Below are 18379 nucleotides of genomic sequence, written 5' to 3' on the forward strand. Positions count from 1 at the left end.
GTTCAAAAGCATCAATTCTTCGGTGCTCAGCTTTCTTCACAGTCCAACTCTCACATCCATACATGACCACGGGAAAAACCATAGCCTTGACTAGATGGATCTTTGTTGGAAAAGTAATGTCTGCTTTTCAATATGCTATCTAGGTTGGTCATAACTTTCCTTCCTAGGAGTAAGCATCTTTTAATTTCATGGCTGCAGTCACCATCTGCAGTGATTTTGGAGCCCAGAAAAATAAAGTCTGACACTGTTTTCACTGTTTCCCCATCTATTTGCCATGAAGTGATGGACCAGATGCCATGATCTTCATTTTCTGAATGTTGAGCTTTAAGCCAACTTTTTCATTCTCTACTTTCACTTTCATCAAGAGGCTTTTTAGTTCCTCTTCACTTTCTGCCATAAGGGTGGTGTCATCTGCATATCTGAGATTATTGGTATTTCTCCTGGCAATCTTGATCCCAGCTTGTGATTCTTCCACCCTAGCATTTCTCATGAGGTACTCTGCATATAAGTTAAATAAACAGGGTGACAATATACAGCCTTCATGTACTCCTTTTCCTATTTGGAACAAGTCTGCTGTTCCAAGTCCAGTTCTAACTGTTGCTTCCTGACCTGCATACAGATTTCTCAGGAGGCAGGTCAGGTGGTCTGCTATTCCCATCTCTTTCAGAATTTTCCACAGTTTGTTGTGATCCACACAGTCAAAGGCTTTGGCATAGTCAATAAAGCAGAAATAGATGCTTTTCTGGAACTCTCTTGCTTTTTCCATGATCCAGCGAATGTTGGCAATTTGATCTCTGGTTCCTCTTCCTTTTCTAAAACCAGCTTGAACATCTGGAAGTTCACGGTTCACGTATTGCTGAAGCCTGGCTTGGAGAGTTTTGAGCAATACTTTACTAGCGTGTGAGATGAGTGCACTTATGTGGTAGTTTGAGCATTCTTTGGCATTGCCTTTCTTTAGGATTGGAATGAAAACTGACCTTTTCCCATCCTGTGGCCACTAATGAGTTTTCCAAATGTGCTGGCATATTGAGTGCAGCACTTTCACAGCATCATCTTTCAGGATTTGAAATAGCTCCACTGGAATTCCATCACCTCCACTAGCTTTGTTCGTAGTGATGCTTTCTAAGGCCCACTTGACTTCACATTCCAGGATGTCTGGCTCTAGGTCAGTGATCACACCATCGTGATTATCTGGGTTGTGAAGGTCTTTTTTGTACAGTTCTTCTGTGTATTCCTTCCACCTCTTCTTAATATCTCTGCTTCTGTTAGGTCCATACCATTTCTGTCCTTTATCGAGCCCATCTTTGTATGAAATGTTCCTTTGGTATCTCTAATTTTCTTGAAGAAATCTCTAGTCTTTCCCATTCTGTTGTTTTCCTCTATTTCTTTGCATTGATCGCTGAGGAAGGCTTTCTTATTTATTCTTGCTAGACTTTGGAACTCTGCATTCAGATGTTTATATCTTTCCTTTTCTCCTTTGCTTTTCACTTCTCTTCTTTTCACAGCTATTTGTAAGGCCTCCTCAGACAGCCATTTTGCTTTTTTGCATTTCTTTTCCATGGGGATGGTCTTGATCCCTGTCTCCCGTACAATGTCACAAACCTCCCTCCATAGTTCATCAGGCACTCTATCAGATCTAGGCCCTTAAATCTATTTCTCACTTCCACTGTATAATCATAAGGGATTTGATTTAGGTCATAGCTGAATGGTCTAGTGGTTTTCCCTACTTTCTTCAATTTAAGTCTGAATTTGGCAATAAGGAGTTCATGGTCTGAGCCACAGTCAGCTCCTGGTCTTGTTTTTGCTGACTGTATAGAGATTCTCCATCTTTGGCTGCAAAGAATATAATCAGTCTGATTTCAGTGTTGACCATCTGGTGATGTCCATGTGTAGAGTCTTCTCTTGTGTTGTTGGAAGAGGGTGTTTGCTATGACCAGTGCATTTTCTTGGCAAAACTCTATTAGTCTTTGCCCTGCTTCATTCCATATTCCAAGGCCAAATTTGCTTGTTACTCCAGGTGTTTCTTGACTTCCTACTTTTGCATTCCAGTCCCCTATAATGAAAAGGACGTCTTTTTGGGGTGTTAATTCTAAAAAGTCTTGTAGGTCTTCATAGAACCGTTCAACTTCAGCTTCTTCAGTATTACTGGTTGGGGCATAGACTTGGATTACTGTGATATCGAGTGGTTTGCCTTGGAAACGAACAGAGATCACTCTGTCGTTTTTGAGATTGCATCCAAGTACTGCATTTTGGACTCTTTTGTTGACCATGATGGCTATTCCATTTCTTCTGAGGGATTCCTGCCCGCAGTAGTAGATATAATGGTCATCTGAGTTAAATTCACCCTTTCCAGTCCATTTTAGTTCGCTGATTCCTAGAAATTTGCTACCATCATTGATAAAAATAAATCAGTTCAGTCACTCATTGTGTCCAACTCTTTTTGACCCCATGGACTGCAGCACACCAGGCCTCCCTGTCCATAACCAACACCCAGAGTTGACTCAAACTCATGTCCATTAAGTTGGTGATGCCATCCAACCATCTCATCCTCTGTCATCCCCTTCTTCTCCCTCCTTCAACCTTTCCCAGCATCAGGGTCTTTTCTAGTGAGTCAGTTCTTCGCATTATGTGGCCAAAATATTGGAGTTTCAGCTTCAGCATCAGTCTTTCCAATGAATATTCAGGACAGATTTCCTTTAGGATGGACTGGTTGGATCTCCTTGCAGTCCAAGGGACTCTCAAGAGTCTTCTCCAACACCATAGTTCAATAAAAATAAAATGAGTTAATATATTCACCTTATGTTTATTAATTTCTTTTTTCTCCAAAGAAGACAAATGCTTTATTTTTAACCTGATAAATGAAAGTTCTTTCTTCTTTCCTATCCTAACACTGTATGTGCATCGTCTTTTATATTCATGTGATTTGTCACATATGAGTAGATAAAACAATATGATTTATATTCTGTAAAAAGAAGGTATGTACGGGACTTCCCTGGCAGTCCAGTGGTTAAGACTTCACCTTCCAATGCAGAGGGGTGTGGGTTTGATCCCTGGTGGGGGTTTCCTTGTAGCTCAGTTGGTAAAGAATCTGCCTGCAATGCAAGAGACCTAGGTTCAATTTCTGGGTCAGGAAGATCCCCTGGACAAGGAAATGGCAACACACTCCAGTATTCTTGCCTGGAGAATCCCATAGACAGAGGAGCCTGGCAGGCTACGGTCCATGGGGTCGCAAGAGTTGGACACAATTGTGGTGTTGGAGAAGACTCTTGAGAGTCCCTTGGACTGCAAGGAGATCCATCCAGTCCATTCTGAAGGAGATCAGCCCTGGGATTTCTTTGGAAGGAATGATGTTAAAGCTGAAACTCCAGTACTTCGGCCACCTCATGCAAAGAGTTGACTCATTGGAAAAGACTCTGATGCTGGGAGGGATTGGGGGGCAGGAGGAGAAGGGGACGACAGAGGATGAGATGGCTGGATAGCATCACTGACTCGATTCACATGAGTTTGGGTGAACTCCGGGAGTTGGTGATGGATAGGGAGCCCTGGCCTGCTGCGATTCATGGGGTCGCAAAGAGTCGGACACGACTGAGCGACTGAACTGAACTGAACTGAACTAGGAACTAAACCTCCTCCTCCTCCTCAGGGAGCTAAGATCCCACATGCTTCTAGGACAAAAAACTAAAACATGCAACAGAAGTAATATTGTAACAAATTCAATAAAGACTTTAAAAATTGTCCACTTTAAAAAAAGAATGTATGTATATACATATGTTTGTGCAATTCTAGTATTACGTTATCCTCAAAGCAACCTGAACCCCAAATTGGCAGTTACTCATCTGATTCCCTGAATTAATAAGTTTATCTTCTCCTCCGTGTTTCTAAGTTTTTATAAAATTTCTTAACATTACAATCAGACTGTAAGGAAAACTATACATTATAAATTAGGTATTGAAACTATTAGAAGCATTCTGATTTTATATCTGCAGAAAAGACAAAAAAGCTGCTGTTTAAAATACTGTAAATCATAGACATTATGGAAAACAGGAAAATAATTTTAAAATGTATTATTTTAAATTCAGTTATGTCTGCTATGATTTTCAGTAATATCAACTCATACAGTTTTGTTAATCTCCTTAATTGGACATGCATTTCTATTTCTAACCTTGTCTAAACATGTTTCACAGTATTCACAGCCACCTAGGCTTAGATTTTAGAAGGGCAATAAAGCAATTAGCACAAACATCCTATGTTTATATTGAAAGGCAGGAAAACCCAACAGGAAATCTGCCACTTTTGGTTGACTTGACTCAAATTTTAGTGATATCTGAGGATTTGTTTCAGCTTGATTACTTTACAAGCAAGTTCTTTAGATTTCTGGATAATAAATATGTCAAGATTTACCACATTGAGCCAAGTGGTTTGTTTCAGAGTTTCCTATAATTAAAGCTGATTCCTTGCTTCAAGGACACTTTTTAAATTTCATGTATTTCATTTTCTATATCCTATATTATTCTGTTTCTTCATCATTCTTTAGTCATCTATTACTAATCCAGCATGACAGAACTTCTTTATGCCACACACTGTAATGGCATATTAGAAAAAATGTGCACAGCCTCACTTATTTACCTGTGTATTTTATTAAAATGTGTTAATTACATTCTCCTTGATAATTTGAAAAACTTAGTTTGTTAATTTATATTCCCATAGTTTCTTCTTTTTCTTGGGGCTTCAACAGCTACCATAGTGAATCTCTTTCAAAAAGTGGTCTCCATCTACATTAGTCATAGGTTTTTTAAAAGATGGTAAAGTAAAAGATTCCTCAGAAGTCATCTACACAGTTTAGTGAATTTAGGTGGCTTGTCCCAAATATTAGAAATAGGTACTAATAGAACTGGAAGTAAAAAACCTAAATCACCTAATCCACAATCTCTACTTCTTTTTCCAATAGAGCAATTTCCTAAGCCTTTGGTGTCAAGTGGCTTAACTACTAGTAGAGAGGGAAGGAAGTAGGAGAGTGACATCAAGCATCAGTAATGTGATTTGGTATAAATGACCTTTAGAGTCTTTTTCAGTCCTGAGTCTGGTTTTGTTGAGTAGCAGAATTGTTGTTATTTAGTTGCTTAGTCAAGTCTGACTGCCAGGCTCCTCTATCCATGGGATTTCCCAGCAAGAATGCTGCAGTGGGTTGCCATTTTCTTCTCTGGGGGATCTTTCAGACCCTGGGATCGAACCCAGGTCTCCTGCATTGGCAGGTGTGTTCTTTACACTGAGCCACCAGAGAAGCCCAAGTAGCAGAATAAGCCACCCCAAATATGCCTCTTTGGCATAAGGATTATTTTAAGCCATTTTCCCTGAGAATCAGCAGACACTGGAGGAGCTCTGAAAAGAGAAGTTATCCTTTTGTGAAGAGAGTTTACATTTTTAAAGAAAATCTTCATTTGTAAAATGTCTCCCTCCTTGTCTCCCTCTCTGTACCAAGAGGAGAGTAAAAGTGAGAAGAGAGGGGTGACTCTAAATCAGAATCATATTCAGTGGATAAGGCACTTTAAATCTTCATAGTGAATCTTACTGTTACCAAACTGAAATCGGGTCTCTTCACCCCATGTGCTGCAAAGCCAATCCTGACACCAGGTTGTAGTGAGGGAAGGTGCAGGGTGCCAAGCAAGAAGCATGGACAGCTGATTCTCAAAAGGCAGGAACTCCCTGATAGCTTTCAGCCAAGGGTTATTAAAGGCAACATAAGTGATGAGGGTCACAGGGTGCATGATCAACTCATGCATGTTTTTCTGATTGGTTGGTGGTGAAATAGCAGGTTGATGTTTTGGGAATCTCAATCATCAATCTCCTGGTTTCAGCCAGTCTGGGATCAGCCAGAATGCTGGTGGTCATCATGTAGTCAACATCTTCCACTTGGTGAAAGGGGTGTTAGTTTCTGCAGAAAAACTCAAAGATATGCATCAGATTGTTATCTGTATCCCTTCAGGAGGAACTAGGAGTCCTGTGACTCTATTGTTCAAGCTATTATTACTTTTCTTGCTTGATTGCTTTCTTTGTTTCTGCATTTTCTATTTCTCTAATCATTAACTGTTTAAGTCTATTCTTTGGAACTCAAGGAAGGCCTAATAGACACAAAGTTTTTCTATAAATAAGAAGTGGGAGACAAGGAGGGACTTGTACCTAGGAGGGCCTGGCAGAGTTTGGTTTCATTACCCTGTTAATTGTACTTTTACTGGTAACTTTCCATAACCAGTTTCCCAACAATCCCAACATCTCTCAATTGTCTTTTGCTGAAAATGGTGGTAACTTGGGCCATCTCAAGGAGTTTACTCATTTTTCCTGATTTATCTCCCATATATACATGAAGTATTCTTGTTGATAAACTTCTGTTTGTTTTTCTTTTGTTAATTCATCTTTGGTTACAAGGGGATCTCAGCCAAGAGCTCAGAAGGGTAAAGAATTTTTTTTCCTCTTCCACAGTTTCTACAAAATACTCTGGCAAGAGACCATGAAATACTTAGAGACGCCACAGTTTCTCCCTATAGCATAAGAAACTTACAGGCATCAAATATTCCTACTATTAACTCACTGCCCTGAGTACTCTATATATTTATGAGGAAAAGCTGCCTGAATAGACTGAGTAATGTAACACTGGAAAAGATTAAGGGCAGAAAGAGATGAGGGCATCAGAGGATGAGATGGCTGGATGGCATAAGCAATGCAATGGACATGAACTTAGGCAGACTCCAAGAGATGGTGAGGGACAGGGAGGCCTGGCATGCTATAGTCCATGGGGTTGCAAAGAGTCAGACACAATTAGGCAACTGCCCTCTAGCATCAAAATTTGTAATTACATTAATATACACTGTATACTCAGAGCTAGAGGGAAAAGTGTTTTTCTATATATATATATGTGTAATAGTAGATTCCTACAGAAGAATGACAGAAATATATAATCAGAAGTTAAATATTTACATATATTTGATAATAAATTCATAATTAGTAAATATGCCAAAATAGTCTTAGAAACACCAACTAAAGTATATCAGGAAGTATATGTTTCCCATTTTGTTCTTTTTCAAAACCGTATTGACTGTTCTGATTCCTTTAAATTCCTGTGTAAATACTAGGATTGTTTTGTCAATTTCTTTTTTAAAAATTAGGTGGCATTTTGCTAAGGATGGCATTGAATCTGTAGATCAGTTTGGGGAGTACTGCCATCTTAACGAAAACTCTTCTGATCTATGAAAAAATGGATAATGATACATGAATCATTTATTCTGATCTTTGAATAAATGGACATCTTCACATTTATTAGACCTACTTTCATTTCTTTCAACAGTCTTTTGTAGTTTTCAGACTATCAGCTCAGTTCAGTCACTTAGTCATGTCCGACTCTTTGCAACCCCATGAATTGGAGCATGCCAGGCCTCCCTGTCCATCACCAACTCCCAGAGTTCACTCAAACTCATGTCCTTCGAGTCAGTGATGCCATCCAGCCATCTCATCCTCTGTCGTCCCCTTCTCCTCCTGCCCCCAATCCCTCCCAGCATCAGAGTCTTTTCCAATGAGTCAGCTCTTGGCATGAGGTGGCCAAAGTATTGGAGTTTCAGCTTTAGCATCAGTCCTTCCAAAGAACACCCAGGACTGATCTCCTTTAAAATGGACTGGTTGGATCTCCTTGCAGTCCAAGGGACTCTCAAGAGTCTTCTCCAACACCACAGTTCAAAAGCATCAATTCTTTGGCGCTGAGCTAAGTATAAGTTTTCACTTATTTTGTTAAACTTATTCCTAAGTATTCTTTTTGATGGTAATATAAATGAAATTATTTTCTTAATTTCATTTTGTAACCAAACCCAGGTTTGGCTGCTTGCCTCTCACATGCCAGTAACTCAGGAGGCAAGTGTCATTAGAAAAGAAAGTGCTTTAATCAGAAAGCTTGGAGGAATTCCCTGGCATTCCAGAGGTTAGGACTCCATGCTTTCACTGCCAAGGGCCTGGGTTTGATCCCTGGTGGGATAACTAAGATCCTGCAAGCCGCCTGGTATGGCCAAAATAATATAATAATAATGAAGGAGAGTCTTCTCTTTTGTTGTTGGAAGAGGGTGTTTGCTACGACCAGTGCGTTCTCTTGGCAGAACTCTATTAGCCTTTGCCCTGCTTCATTCTGTACTCTAAGACCAAATTTGCCTGTTATTCCAGGTGTTTCTTAACTTCCTACTTTTGCATTCCAGTCCCCTATAATGAAAAGGACGTCTTTTGGGGGTGTTAGTTCTAGAAGGTCTTGAAGGTCTTCATAGAACTGTTCAACTTCAGCTTCTTCAGAGTTACTGGTCGGGGCATAGACTTGGATTACCATAATATTGAATGGTTTGCCTTAGAAACGAACAGAGATCATTCTGTCGTTTTTGAGATTGCATCCAAGTACTGCATTTCAGACTCTTTAGTTGACTGTGATGGCTACTCCATTTCTTCTAAGGGATTCATGCCCACAGTAGTAGATAAAATGGTCATCTGAGTTAAATTCACCCATTCCAGTCCATCTTAGTTCACTGATTCCTAGAATGTTGATGTTCACTCTTGTCATCTCCTGTTTGACCACTTCCAGTTTGCCTTGATTCATGGACCTAACATTCCAGGTTCCTATGCAATACTGCTCTTTACAGCATCGAACCTTACTTCTATCACCAGTCCCATCCACAACTGGGTGTTGTTTTTTGCTTTCACTTCATCCCTTTATTCTTTCTGAAGTTATTTCTCCACTGATCTCCAGTAGCATATTGGGCACCTACCAACCTGAGGAGTTCATCTTTCAGTATCCTATCTTTTTGCCTTTTCATACTGTTGATGGGGTTCTCAAGGCAAGAATACTGAAGTGGTTTGTCATTCCCTTCTCTAGTGGACCACATGTGAAGAAGAACTAAAGAGTCTCTTGATGAGAGTGAAAAGAGGAGAGTGAAAAAGTTGGCTTAAAGCTCAACATTCAGAAAACGAAGATCATGGCATCTGGTCCCATCACTTCATGACAAATAGATGGGGAAACAGTGGAAACAATGGCTGACTTTATTTTTCTGGGCTCCAAAATCACTGCAGATGGTGGTTTCAGCCATGAAACTAAAAGACGCTTACTCCTTGGAAGAAAAGTTATGACCAACCTAGATGGCATATTAAAAAGCAGAGATATTACTTTGCAAAAGGCCCGTCTAGTCAAGGCTATGGTTTTTCCAGTGGTCATGTATGGATGTGAGAGTTGGACTATAAAGAAAGCTGAGTGCCGAAAAATTGATGCTTTTGCACTGTGGTGTTAGAGAAGACTCTTGAGAGTCCCTTGGAGTGCAAGGAGATCCAACCAGTCCATCCTAAAGGAGATCAGTCCTGGGTTTTCATTGGAAGGACTGATGTTGAAGCTCAAACTCCAATACTTTGGCCACCTGATGCGAAGAGCCGACTCATTTGAAAAGAACCTGATGCTGGGAAAGATTGAGGGCAGGAGGAGAAGGGGACAACAGAGGATGAGATGGTTGGATGACATCACCGACTCAATGGACATAGGTTTGAGTGGACTCTGGGAGTTGGTGATGGACAGGGAGGCCTGGCGTGCTGCAGTTCATGGGATTGCAGAGTTGGACAAGACTGAGCAACTGAACCGAATGAAGGAGAAGAAGAAAGAAAGCAAAAAGTTGGCAATCGAGGAAGATGGTGGACTCATGTCCAGAGACCAACTCCAAGGATTCTGCTCAGCAATGATAGTTTTTAAAGGGAAAGATGGGAGAAAGAATCTTAGTGACACATCAAGGTAGGGGGATGGGTTTTACATCATTCTCCATAGAGTGCAGACTGGCTGACTCTTTCTTCAGAGAGAAGAAAACCTTGCCAGCATGATCTGCCTGCAGGATTGCTAAGGGGACTTCTGGGGTTAAAGAACCAGTCATTTTTTAAACTACTTAATTCTTTACTCTGACTTCTTTTTTATCCAGGAAAAGAATCAACAGGTTAGATAAGGCACAATGTGCACTCAGGAGAGCATAAGTCAGGTATTCATTTCAATTGCTTACTGATTTCATTTCAATTAGTTCTTTTATGATTAGAGGGGAGAAGAAATGGGCAAACATGAAAGGGACAAAGAACTACTTGCAATTTTTGGATTGCTCATTGTTTAGAAATAAATTTATTTTTGTATATTGATCTTATGCACTGCAATGTTTCTGAACTGATTTATTCTAATTTTTAGTAGATTCCTTAGAAAATTCTATAAACTGTATTATTTAACTACAATTTTAAAAAGTTTTACTTTTTCCTTTCCAACATGAATGATTTTTCTTTTTCTTCCCTAATTTCCATAGTTAGAACCTCCAGTGTACCGTAGTATAGAAATGGCAAAAGCAGAAATCCTTGTATTTGTTCCCTGATCTTAGGGGGAAAGTAGTTAGTCTCTCACCAGGAAGGATGACGTTAGTGGCAGCTTTTTCATAGATGCCCTTTATCAGGTTGAAGAAGTTCCTTTCTGTTTCTAGTATGCTAAATGTTTTTATCATGAATGTTGGACTTTATCAAATGTCTTTTCTGTGTCTTTTGAAATGATTATGTCATTTTTATCCTTTATTCTATTAACATGGTATAGCCATAAGCAAAATAATGCCCCCACTCAAATACATCCATGTTATAATGGTTAGAACCTACAAATATACTGACCTTACAATAGGAAGATGATCCTGAGTTATCCAGGTCAGCCCAATACAGTCATTGTTCTTCAGTTGCTAAGTCATGTCCAACTCTTTGCCATGCCATGGACTGCAGCACACCAAATTCCCTGTCCTTCACTATCTCCCGGAGTTTACTCAAATTCATGTCCATTGAGTTGGTGATGCCATCAAACCATCTGGTCCTCTGTCATCCCCTTTTCCTCCCGCCCTCAATCTTTCCCAGCATCAGGATCTTTCCCAATGGGTCAGCTCCTCCTATCATGTGGCCAGAGTATTGGAGCTTTGGCTTCAGCCTCAATCCTTCCAATGAATATTCAGGATTGATTTCCTATAGGATTGACTGGTTTGATCTCTCTTGCTGTCCAAGGGACTCTCAGGAGTCTTTTCTAGCACCACAATTTGAAAGCAACGAATCTTCGGCAATCAGCTCTCTTTATGGTCCAACTCTCACAACCATACATGTTGTTTTTCAGTCACTCAGTCATATCCAACTCTTTGCAACCCCATGGACTATAGCATGTCAGGCCTCCCTGTCTTTCACTGTCTCCCAGAGTTTGCTCAGATTCATGTCCATTGAGTTGGTGATGCCATCCAACCATCTCATCCTCTGTCGTCCTCTTCTTCTCCTGCCCTCAGTCTTTCCCAGAATCAGGGTCTTTTCTAGTGAGTTGACTCTTCCCATCAGGTGGCCAAAGTACTGGAGCTTTAGCTTCAGCATCAGTCCTTCCAATTCAAGGTTGATTTTCTTCAAGAATGACTGGTTTGATCTCCTTGCAGTCCAAGAGACTCTCAAGAGTCTTCTCCAGCACCACAGTTTGAAAGCATCAATTCTTTGGTGATCAGCCTTCTTTATAGTCCACCTCTCACATCCATACATGACTCCTGGAAAAACCATAGCTTTGACTATATGGACCTTTGTTGGCAGTGATGTCTCTGGTTTTTCATGTGCTGTCTAGGTTTGTCATCGCTTTCCTTCCATGGAGCAAGTGTCTTTTAATGTCATGGCTGCAGTCACCGTCCACAATGATTTTGGAGCCTGAGAAAGTAAAATCTGCCACTGCTTCCACTTTTCCCCTTCTATTTGCTATGAAGTGATGCCATGATCTTAGTTTTTTTCAATGTTGAGTTTCAAGCCAGCTTTTTCACTCTTCTCTTTCATGTCCAAGAGGCACCATAGTTATTCTTCATTTTCTGACATTAAAGTGGTATCATCTGCATATCTGAGGTTATTGATATTTCCCCCAGCAAGCTTGATTCCAGCATTTTACATGAGGTACTTTGCATAGAAGTTAAATAAGCAAGGAGACAATATACAACTTTGGCATACCACTTTCCCAATTTTTAACCAGTCAATTATTCGATGTTAGTTCTAACTGTGGCTTCTTGACTCATACAGGTTTCACAGGAGGCAGGTAAGGTGAGTTGGTATTCCAGTGTCTTTGAGAATTTTCCACAGTTTGTTGTGATCCACACAACCAAAGACTTTAGCATAGTCAATGAAGCAGAAGTAGATGTCTTTTCTGGAATTCCCTTGTTTTCTCCATGATCCAACGAATGTTGCCAATTTGATCTCTGGTTCCTCTGCCTTTTCTAAACCCAGCTTGTATATCTAACAATTCTCAGTTCATGTACTACTGAAGCCTAGCTTGACAGATTTTGAGCATAACCTTGCTAGGATGTGAAATGAGTGCAATTGTGTGGTAGTTTGAACATTCTTTGGCATTGCCCTTCTTTGATATTGGAATGAAAACTGACCTGTTCCAATTTCTCTGGCCCCTGCTGATTTTTCCAAACTTGCTGACATATTGAGTGCGGTGCTTTAACAGCATCATCTTTTAGGATTTTAAATAGTTCAGCTGGAATTCCATCACTTTCACTATCTTTGTTCATATTAACAGTAATGATTCCTAGTGAAAGTTGCTCAGTTGTGTCTAACTCTTTGCAACCCCGTGGACTATACAGTCCATGGGATTCTCCAGGCCAGAATACTGGAGTGGGCAGCCTTTCCCTTCTCTGGGGAATCTTCCCAACCCAGGGATTGAAGGCAGGTTTCCTGCATTGCAGGTGGATTTTTTTATCAGCTGAGCCACAGGGAAGCCCAAGAATACTGGAGTGGGTAGCCTATCCCTTCTCTGGCCAATTGTCCCAACCCAGGAATCAAACCAGGGTTTCCTGCATTGCAGGTGGATTCTTTACCAGTTGAGCTACCAGAGAAGCCCTCTAAAGGTTTTGCCTGCTTTAATTTAAGGTTCCAATTCTCACATAATCCAGTGAATACATTCCATTCACTAGCTAACGAGCAATAGGGTGAATCTTCCCATCTAGGAATAAAAACTTCATCAACTTCATCAACCTTAATCTCTTTCTTTTCTGAGTGGCATTTTGTCTCACAGATCCTGCTCACAGCACCAATTAATGTTTTGTGGAAAGTTTTCACTTTCATCTGAGGTTCAAAGGATTTGTTAACAAAATAAGCCACTTATTATATACAGATAAATAATAGATATTTATTAGAGAACTATCTACCTTACTTTCAATATAATAACATTAAAATAAAAGAGAAATAAAAAGAGCAGAGAGTACATCACCAAATTGGGTTTTGACCAACATCCGGACTTAAACTGGAAAGTCCCGTGCCACAGCACATCTGGAGTCCCAACTGGGAAAGGGTCCCAGGCAGCACATCTGCTCCATGGGTGAGACTTCCAATGCTTCCTAATGCCCACTTGATTTCACACTCCAGAATGTCTGGCTCTAGCTGGGTGCCCACACCATTGTGGTTATCTGGGTCTTTAAGACCTTTCTTGTACAGTTCTTCTGTGTATTCTTGCCACCTCTTCTTAATCTCTTCTTCTTCTGTTAGGTCCTTACCATTTCTGTCCTTTTCATGCCCATACTTGCATGAAATATTCCCTTGATATCTCCAATTTTCTTGAAGAGATCTCTAGTCTTTCTCGTTCTATTATTTTCCTCTATTTCTTTGCATTATTCATTTAAGAAGGCCTTCTTAATTCTTCCTCGCTATTCTCTGGAATTCTGCATTCAGTTGGGTATATTTTCCCTTTTCTTCCTTACCTTTCACTTCTCTTCTTTCCTCAGCTATTTGTAAAGCCTCCTCAAACAACCACTTTGCTTTCTTGGATTTCTTTTCCTTTGAGATGGTTTTGGTCACTGCCTCCAGTTCAGTGTTACAAACTTCTGTCCATAGTTCTTCAGGCACTCTGTCTATCAGATCTAACCCCTTGAATCTATCTGTCACATCACTGTATAAGGGATTTGATTTGGGTCATACCTGAATTGCCTAGTGGTTTTCCCTACTTTCTTCAATTTAAGCATGAAGTTTTCAATAAGGAGCTCATGATATGAGCCACAATCAGCTCCAGGTCTTGTTTTTACTGACTATATAGAGCTTCTCCATCTGTGGCTTCAAAGAACGTAATCAATTTCAGTATTGACCACCTGGTGATGTCCATGTATAGAGTCATCTCTTGTGTTGTTGGAAAAGGGTGTTTGCTATGATCAGTGTGTTTTCTTGGCAAACTCTGTTAGCTTCTATCCTGCTTCATTTTGTACTCCAAAGCCAAACTTGCCTGTTACTCCAGGTATCTCTTGACTTCCTACTTTTGTATTTCAATCCCCAAGGATGAAAAGGACATCTTTTTTGGTGTTAGCTCTAGAAGGTGTTGTAGGTCTTCATAGAACCGGTCAACTTCAGTTTCTTCAGCATCAGTGTTTGGGCATAGACTTGGATTACTCTGATATTGAATGGTTTGCCTTGGAAATGAACCAGGATCTTTCTATCATTTTTGAGGATGCACCCAGGTACTGCATTGTGGACTCTTTTATTGACTGTGAGAGCTACTCCACTTCTTCTAAGGGAGTCTTGCCCACAGTAGTAGACATTATAGTTATCTGAATTAAATTTGCCCATTCCCATCCATTTTAGTTCACTGATTCCTAAGATGTCAATGTTCACTCTTGCCATCTCCTTCTTGTCCACATCTAATTTACCTTGATTCATGGACCTTACATTCCAGGTTCTTATGCAGCATTGTTTTTTATATCGTCAGACTTTACTTTCACCACCAGATACCTCCACAGGTGAGTGTTGTTCTCCCTTTGACCCAGCCGCTTCATTCTTTCTGGAGCTATTCATAATTGCCCTCCACTCTTCCCCAATAGCATATTGGACACCTTCCTACCTGGGGGGGGGCTCATCTTCTGGTGTCATATCTTTTTGCCTTTTCATACTGTCCATTGGGTTCTCCGGGCAAGAATATTGGAGTGGGTTGCCAACTCCTCCTCCTGTGGACCACATTTTGTCAGAACTCTTCAGTTAGACCCATCTGTTGGTTGGCCCTGCATGGCATGGCTCACAGATTGAATGACTTATGCAAGCCCCTGCCCAAGTAAGATGGTAGGTGTTGCAAGAGGGCATCAGAGGGCAGACACACTGAAACCATACTCAGAGAAAACTAGTCAATCTAATCACACTAGGACCACAGACTTGTCTAACTCATTGAAACTAAGCCATGCCCGTGGGGCAACCCAAGACGGGCGGCTCATGGTGGAGAGATCTGACAGAATGTGGTCCACTGGAGAAGGGAATGGCAAACCACTTCAGTATTCTTGCCTTGAGAACGCCATGAACAGTATGAAAAGGCAAAATGATAGGATACTGAAAGACAAACTCCCTAGGTCAGTAGGTGCCCAATATGCTACTGGAGATCAGTGGAGAAATAACTCCAGAAAGAATAAAGGGATGGAGCTAAAGCAAAAAGCATACCCAGCTGTGGATGTGTCTGGTAATAGAAGCAAGGTCCGATGCTGTAAAGAGCAATATTGCATAGGAACCTGGAATGTTAGGTCCATAAATCAAGGCAAATTGAAAGTGGTCAAACAAGAGATGGCAAGAGTGAATATCGACATTCTAGGAATCAGCAAACTCAAATGGACTGGAATGGGTGAATTTAACTCAGATGACCATTATATCTACTACTGCGGGCAGGAATCCCTCAGAAGAAATGGAATAGCCATCATAGTCAACAAAAGTTTCTGAAATGCAGTACTTGGATGCAATCTCAAAAACGACAGAATGACCTCTGTTCGTTTCCAAGGCAAACCATTCAATATTATGGTAATCCAAGTCTATGCCCCAAACAGTAACACTGAAGAAGCTGAAGTTGAACGGTTCTATGAAGACCTACAAGACCTTTTAGAACTAACACCCAAAAAAGACGTCCTTTTCATTATAGGGGACTGGAATGCAAAAGTAGGAAATCAAGAAACACCTGGAGTAACAGGCAAATTTGGCCTTGGAATACGGAATGAAGCAGGGCAAAGACTAATAGAGTTTTGCCAAGAAAATGCACTGGTCATAACAAACACCCTCTTCCAAAAACACAAAGAGGAGACTCTATACATGGACATCACCAGATGGTCAATACCAAAATCTGATTATATTCTTTGCAGCCAAAGATGAAGAAGCTCTATACAGTCAGCAAAAACAAGACCAGGAGCTGACTGTGGCTCAGATCATGAACTCCTTATTGCCAAATTCAGACTTAAATTGAAGACAGTAGGGAAAACCACTAAAGCATTCAGGTATGACCTAAATCAAACCCTTATGATTATACAGTGGAAGTGAGAAACAGATTTAAGGGCCTAGATCTGATAGATAGAGTGCCTGATGAACTATGGAATGAGGTTTGTGACATTGTACAGGAGACAGGAATCAAGACCATCCCCATGGAAAAGAAATGCAAAAAAGCAAAATGACTGTCTGGGGAGGCCTTACAAATAGCTGTGAAAAGAAGAGAAGTGAAAAGCAAAGGAGAAAAGGAAAGATATAAACATCTGAATGCAGAGTTCCAAAGAATAGCAAGAAGAGATAAGAAAGCCTTCTTCAGCAATCAATGCAAAGAAATAGAGGGAAACAACAGAATGGGAAAGACTAGAGATCTCTTCAAGAAAATCAGAGATACCAAAGGAACATTTCATGCAAAGAGGGGCTCGATAAAGGACAGAAATGGTATGGACCTAAGAGAAGCAGAAGATATTAAGAAGAGATGGCAAGAATACACAGAAGAACTCTACAAAAAAGATCTTCATGACCCAGATAATCACGATGGTGTGATCACTGACCTAGAGCCAAACATCCTGGAATGTGAAGTCAAGTGGGCCTTAGAAAGCATCACTACGAACAAAGCTAGTGGAGGTGATAGAATTCCAGTTGAGCTATTCCAAATCCTGGAAGATGATTTGTGAAAGTGCTGCACTCAATATGCCAGCAAATTTGGAAAACTCAGCAGTGGCCACAGGACTGGAAAAGGTCAGTTTTCATTCCAATCCCAAAGAAAGGCAATGCCAAAGAATGCTCAAACTACTGCACAATTGCACTCATCTCACACGCTAGTAAAGTAATGCTCAAAATTCTCCAAGCCAGGCTTCAGCAATATGTGAACCGTGAACTTTCAGATGTTCAAGCTGGTTTTAGAAAAGGCAGAGGAACCAGAGATCAAATTGCCAACATCCGCTGGATCATGGAAAAAGCAAGAGAGTTCCAGAAAAACATCTATTTCTGCTTTATTGACTATACCAAAGCCTTTGACTGTGTGGATCACAATAAACTGTGGAAAATTCTGAAAGAGATGGGAATACCAGACCACGTGATCTGCCTCTTGAGAAATCTGTATGCAGGTCAGGAAGCAACAGTTAGAACTGGACATGGAACAACAGACTGGTTCCAAATAAATATGTCAAGGCTGTATATTGTCACCCTGTTTATTTAACTTATATGCAGAGTACATCATGAGAAATGCTGGACTGGAAGAAACACAAGCTGGAATCAAGATTGCCGGGAGAAATATCAGTAACCTCAGATATGCAGATGATACCACCCTTATGGCAGAAAGTGAAGAGGAACTCAAAAGCCTCTTGATGAAAATGAAAGTGAAAGTGGAGAGTGAAAAAGTTGGCTTAAAGCTCAACATTCAGAAAACGAAGATCATCGCATCCGGTCCCACCACTTCATGGGAAATATATGGGGAAACAGTGGAAACAGTGTCAGTCTTTATTTTTCTGGGCTCCAAAATCACTGCAGATGGTGACTGCAGCCATGAAATTAAAAGACGCTTACTCCTTGGAAGGAAAGTTATGACCAACCTAGTAATGTCAAAAGCAGAGACATTACTTTGCCAACAAAGGTCCGTCTAGTCAAGGCTATGGTTTTTCCCGTGGTCATGTATGGATGTGAGAGTTGGACTGTGAAGAAAGCTGAGCACCGAAGAATTGATGCTTTTGAACTGTGGTGTTGGAGAAGACTCTTGAGAGTCCCTTGGACTACAAGGAGATCCAACCAGTCCATTCTAAAGGAGATCAGCCCTGGGATTTCTTTGGAAGGTATGATGCTAAAGCTGAAACTCCAATACTTTGGCCACCTCATGCGAAGAGTTGACTCATTGGAAAAGACTCTGATGCTGGGAGGGATTGAGGGCAGGAGGAGAAGGGGACGACAGAGGATGAGATGGCTGGATGGCATCACCGACTCGATGGACGTGAGTCTGAGTGAACTCCGGTAGTTGGTAATGGACAGGAAGGCCTGGTGTGCTGTGATTCATGGGGTCACAAAGAGTCGGACACGACTGTGCGACTGATCTGATCTGCCCCACAACAAGGCT

General features: G+C 40.8%; 1 protein-coding gene across 20 annotated transcripts in view; it reads left to right on the top strand.

Annotated features, from left to right (window-relative positions):
• Window positions 1-18379, top strand: part of AMN1 (antagonist of mitotic exit network 1 homolog) — a 68629-nt gene that overhangs the window by 43083 nt on the left and 7167 nt on the right. For 6 of the 20 annotated variants that reach the window (XR_015164127.1, XR_015164126.1, XR_015164121.1 and 3 more), the window contains one exon: window positions 8897-9793. The exons of the other annotated variants lie outside the window; for them this stretch is intronic. The gene's annotated coding sequence lies outside the window, so the exon portion shown is untranslated. The remainder of the gene's footprint in view (window positions 1-8896; window positions 9794-18379) is intronic. 20 annotated transcript variants of the gene reach the window in all.

The sequence above is a fragment of the Bos grunniens genome, chromosome 5, assembly GCF_055505025.1.
Source record: "Bos grunniens cultivar Pamir isolate PY7600 chromosome 5, Bosgru_T2T1.0, whole genome shotgun sequence".
Taxonomy (NCBI): Eukaryota; Metazoa; Chordata; class Mammalia; order Artiodactyla; family Bovidae; genus Bos; species Bos grunniens.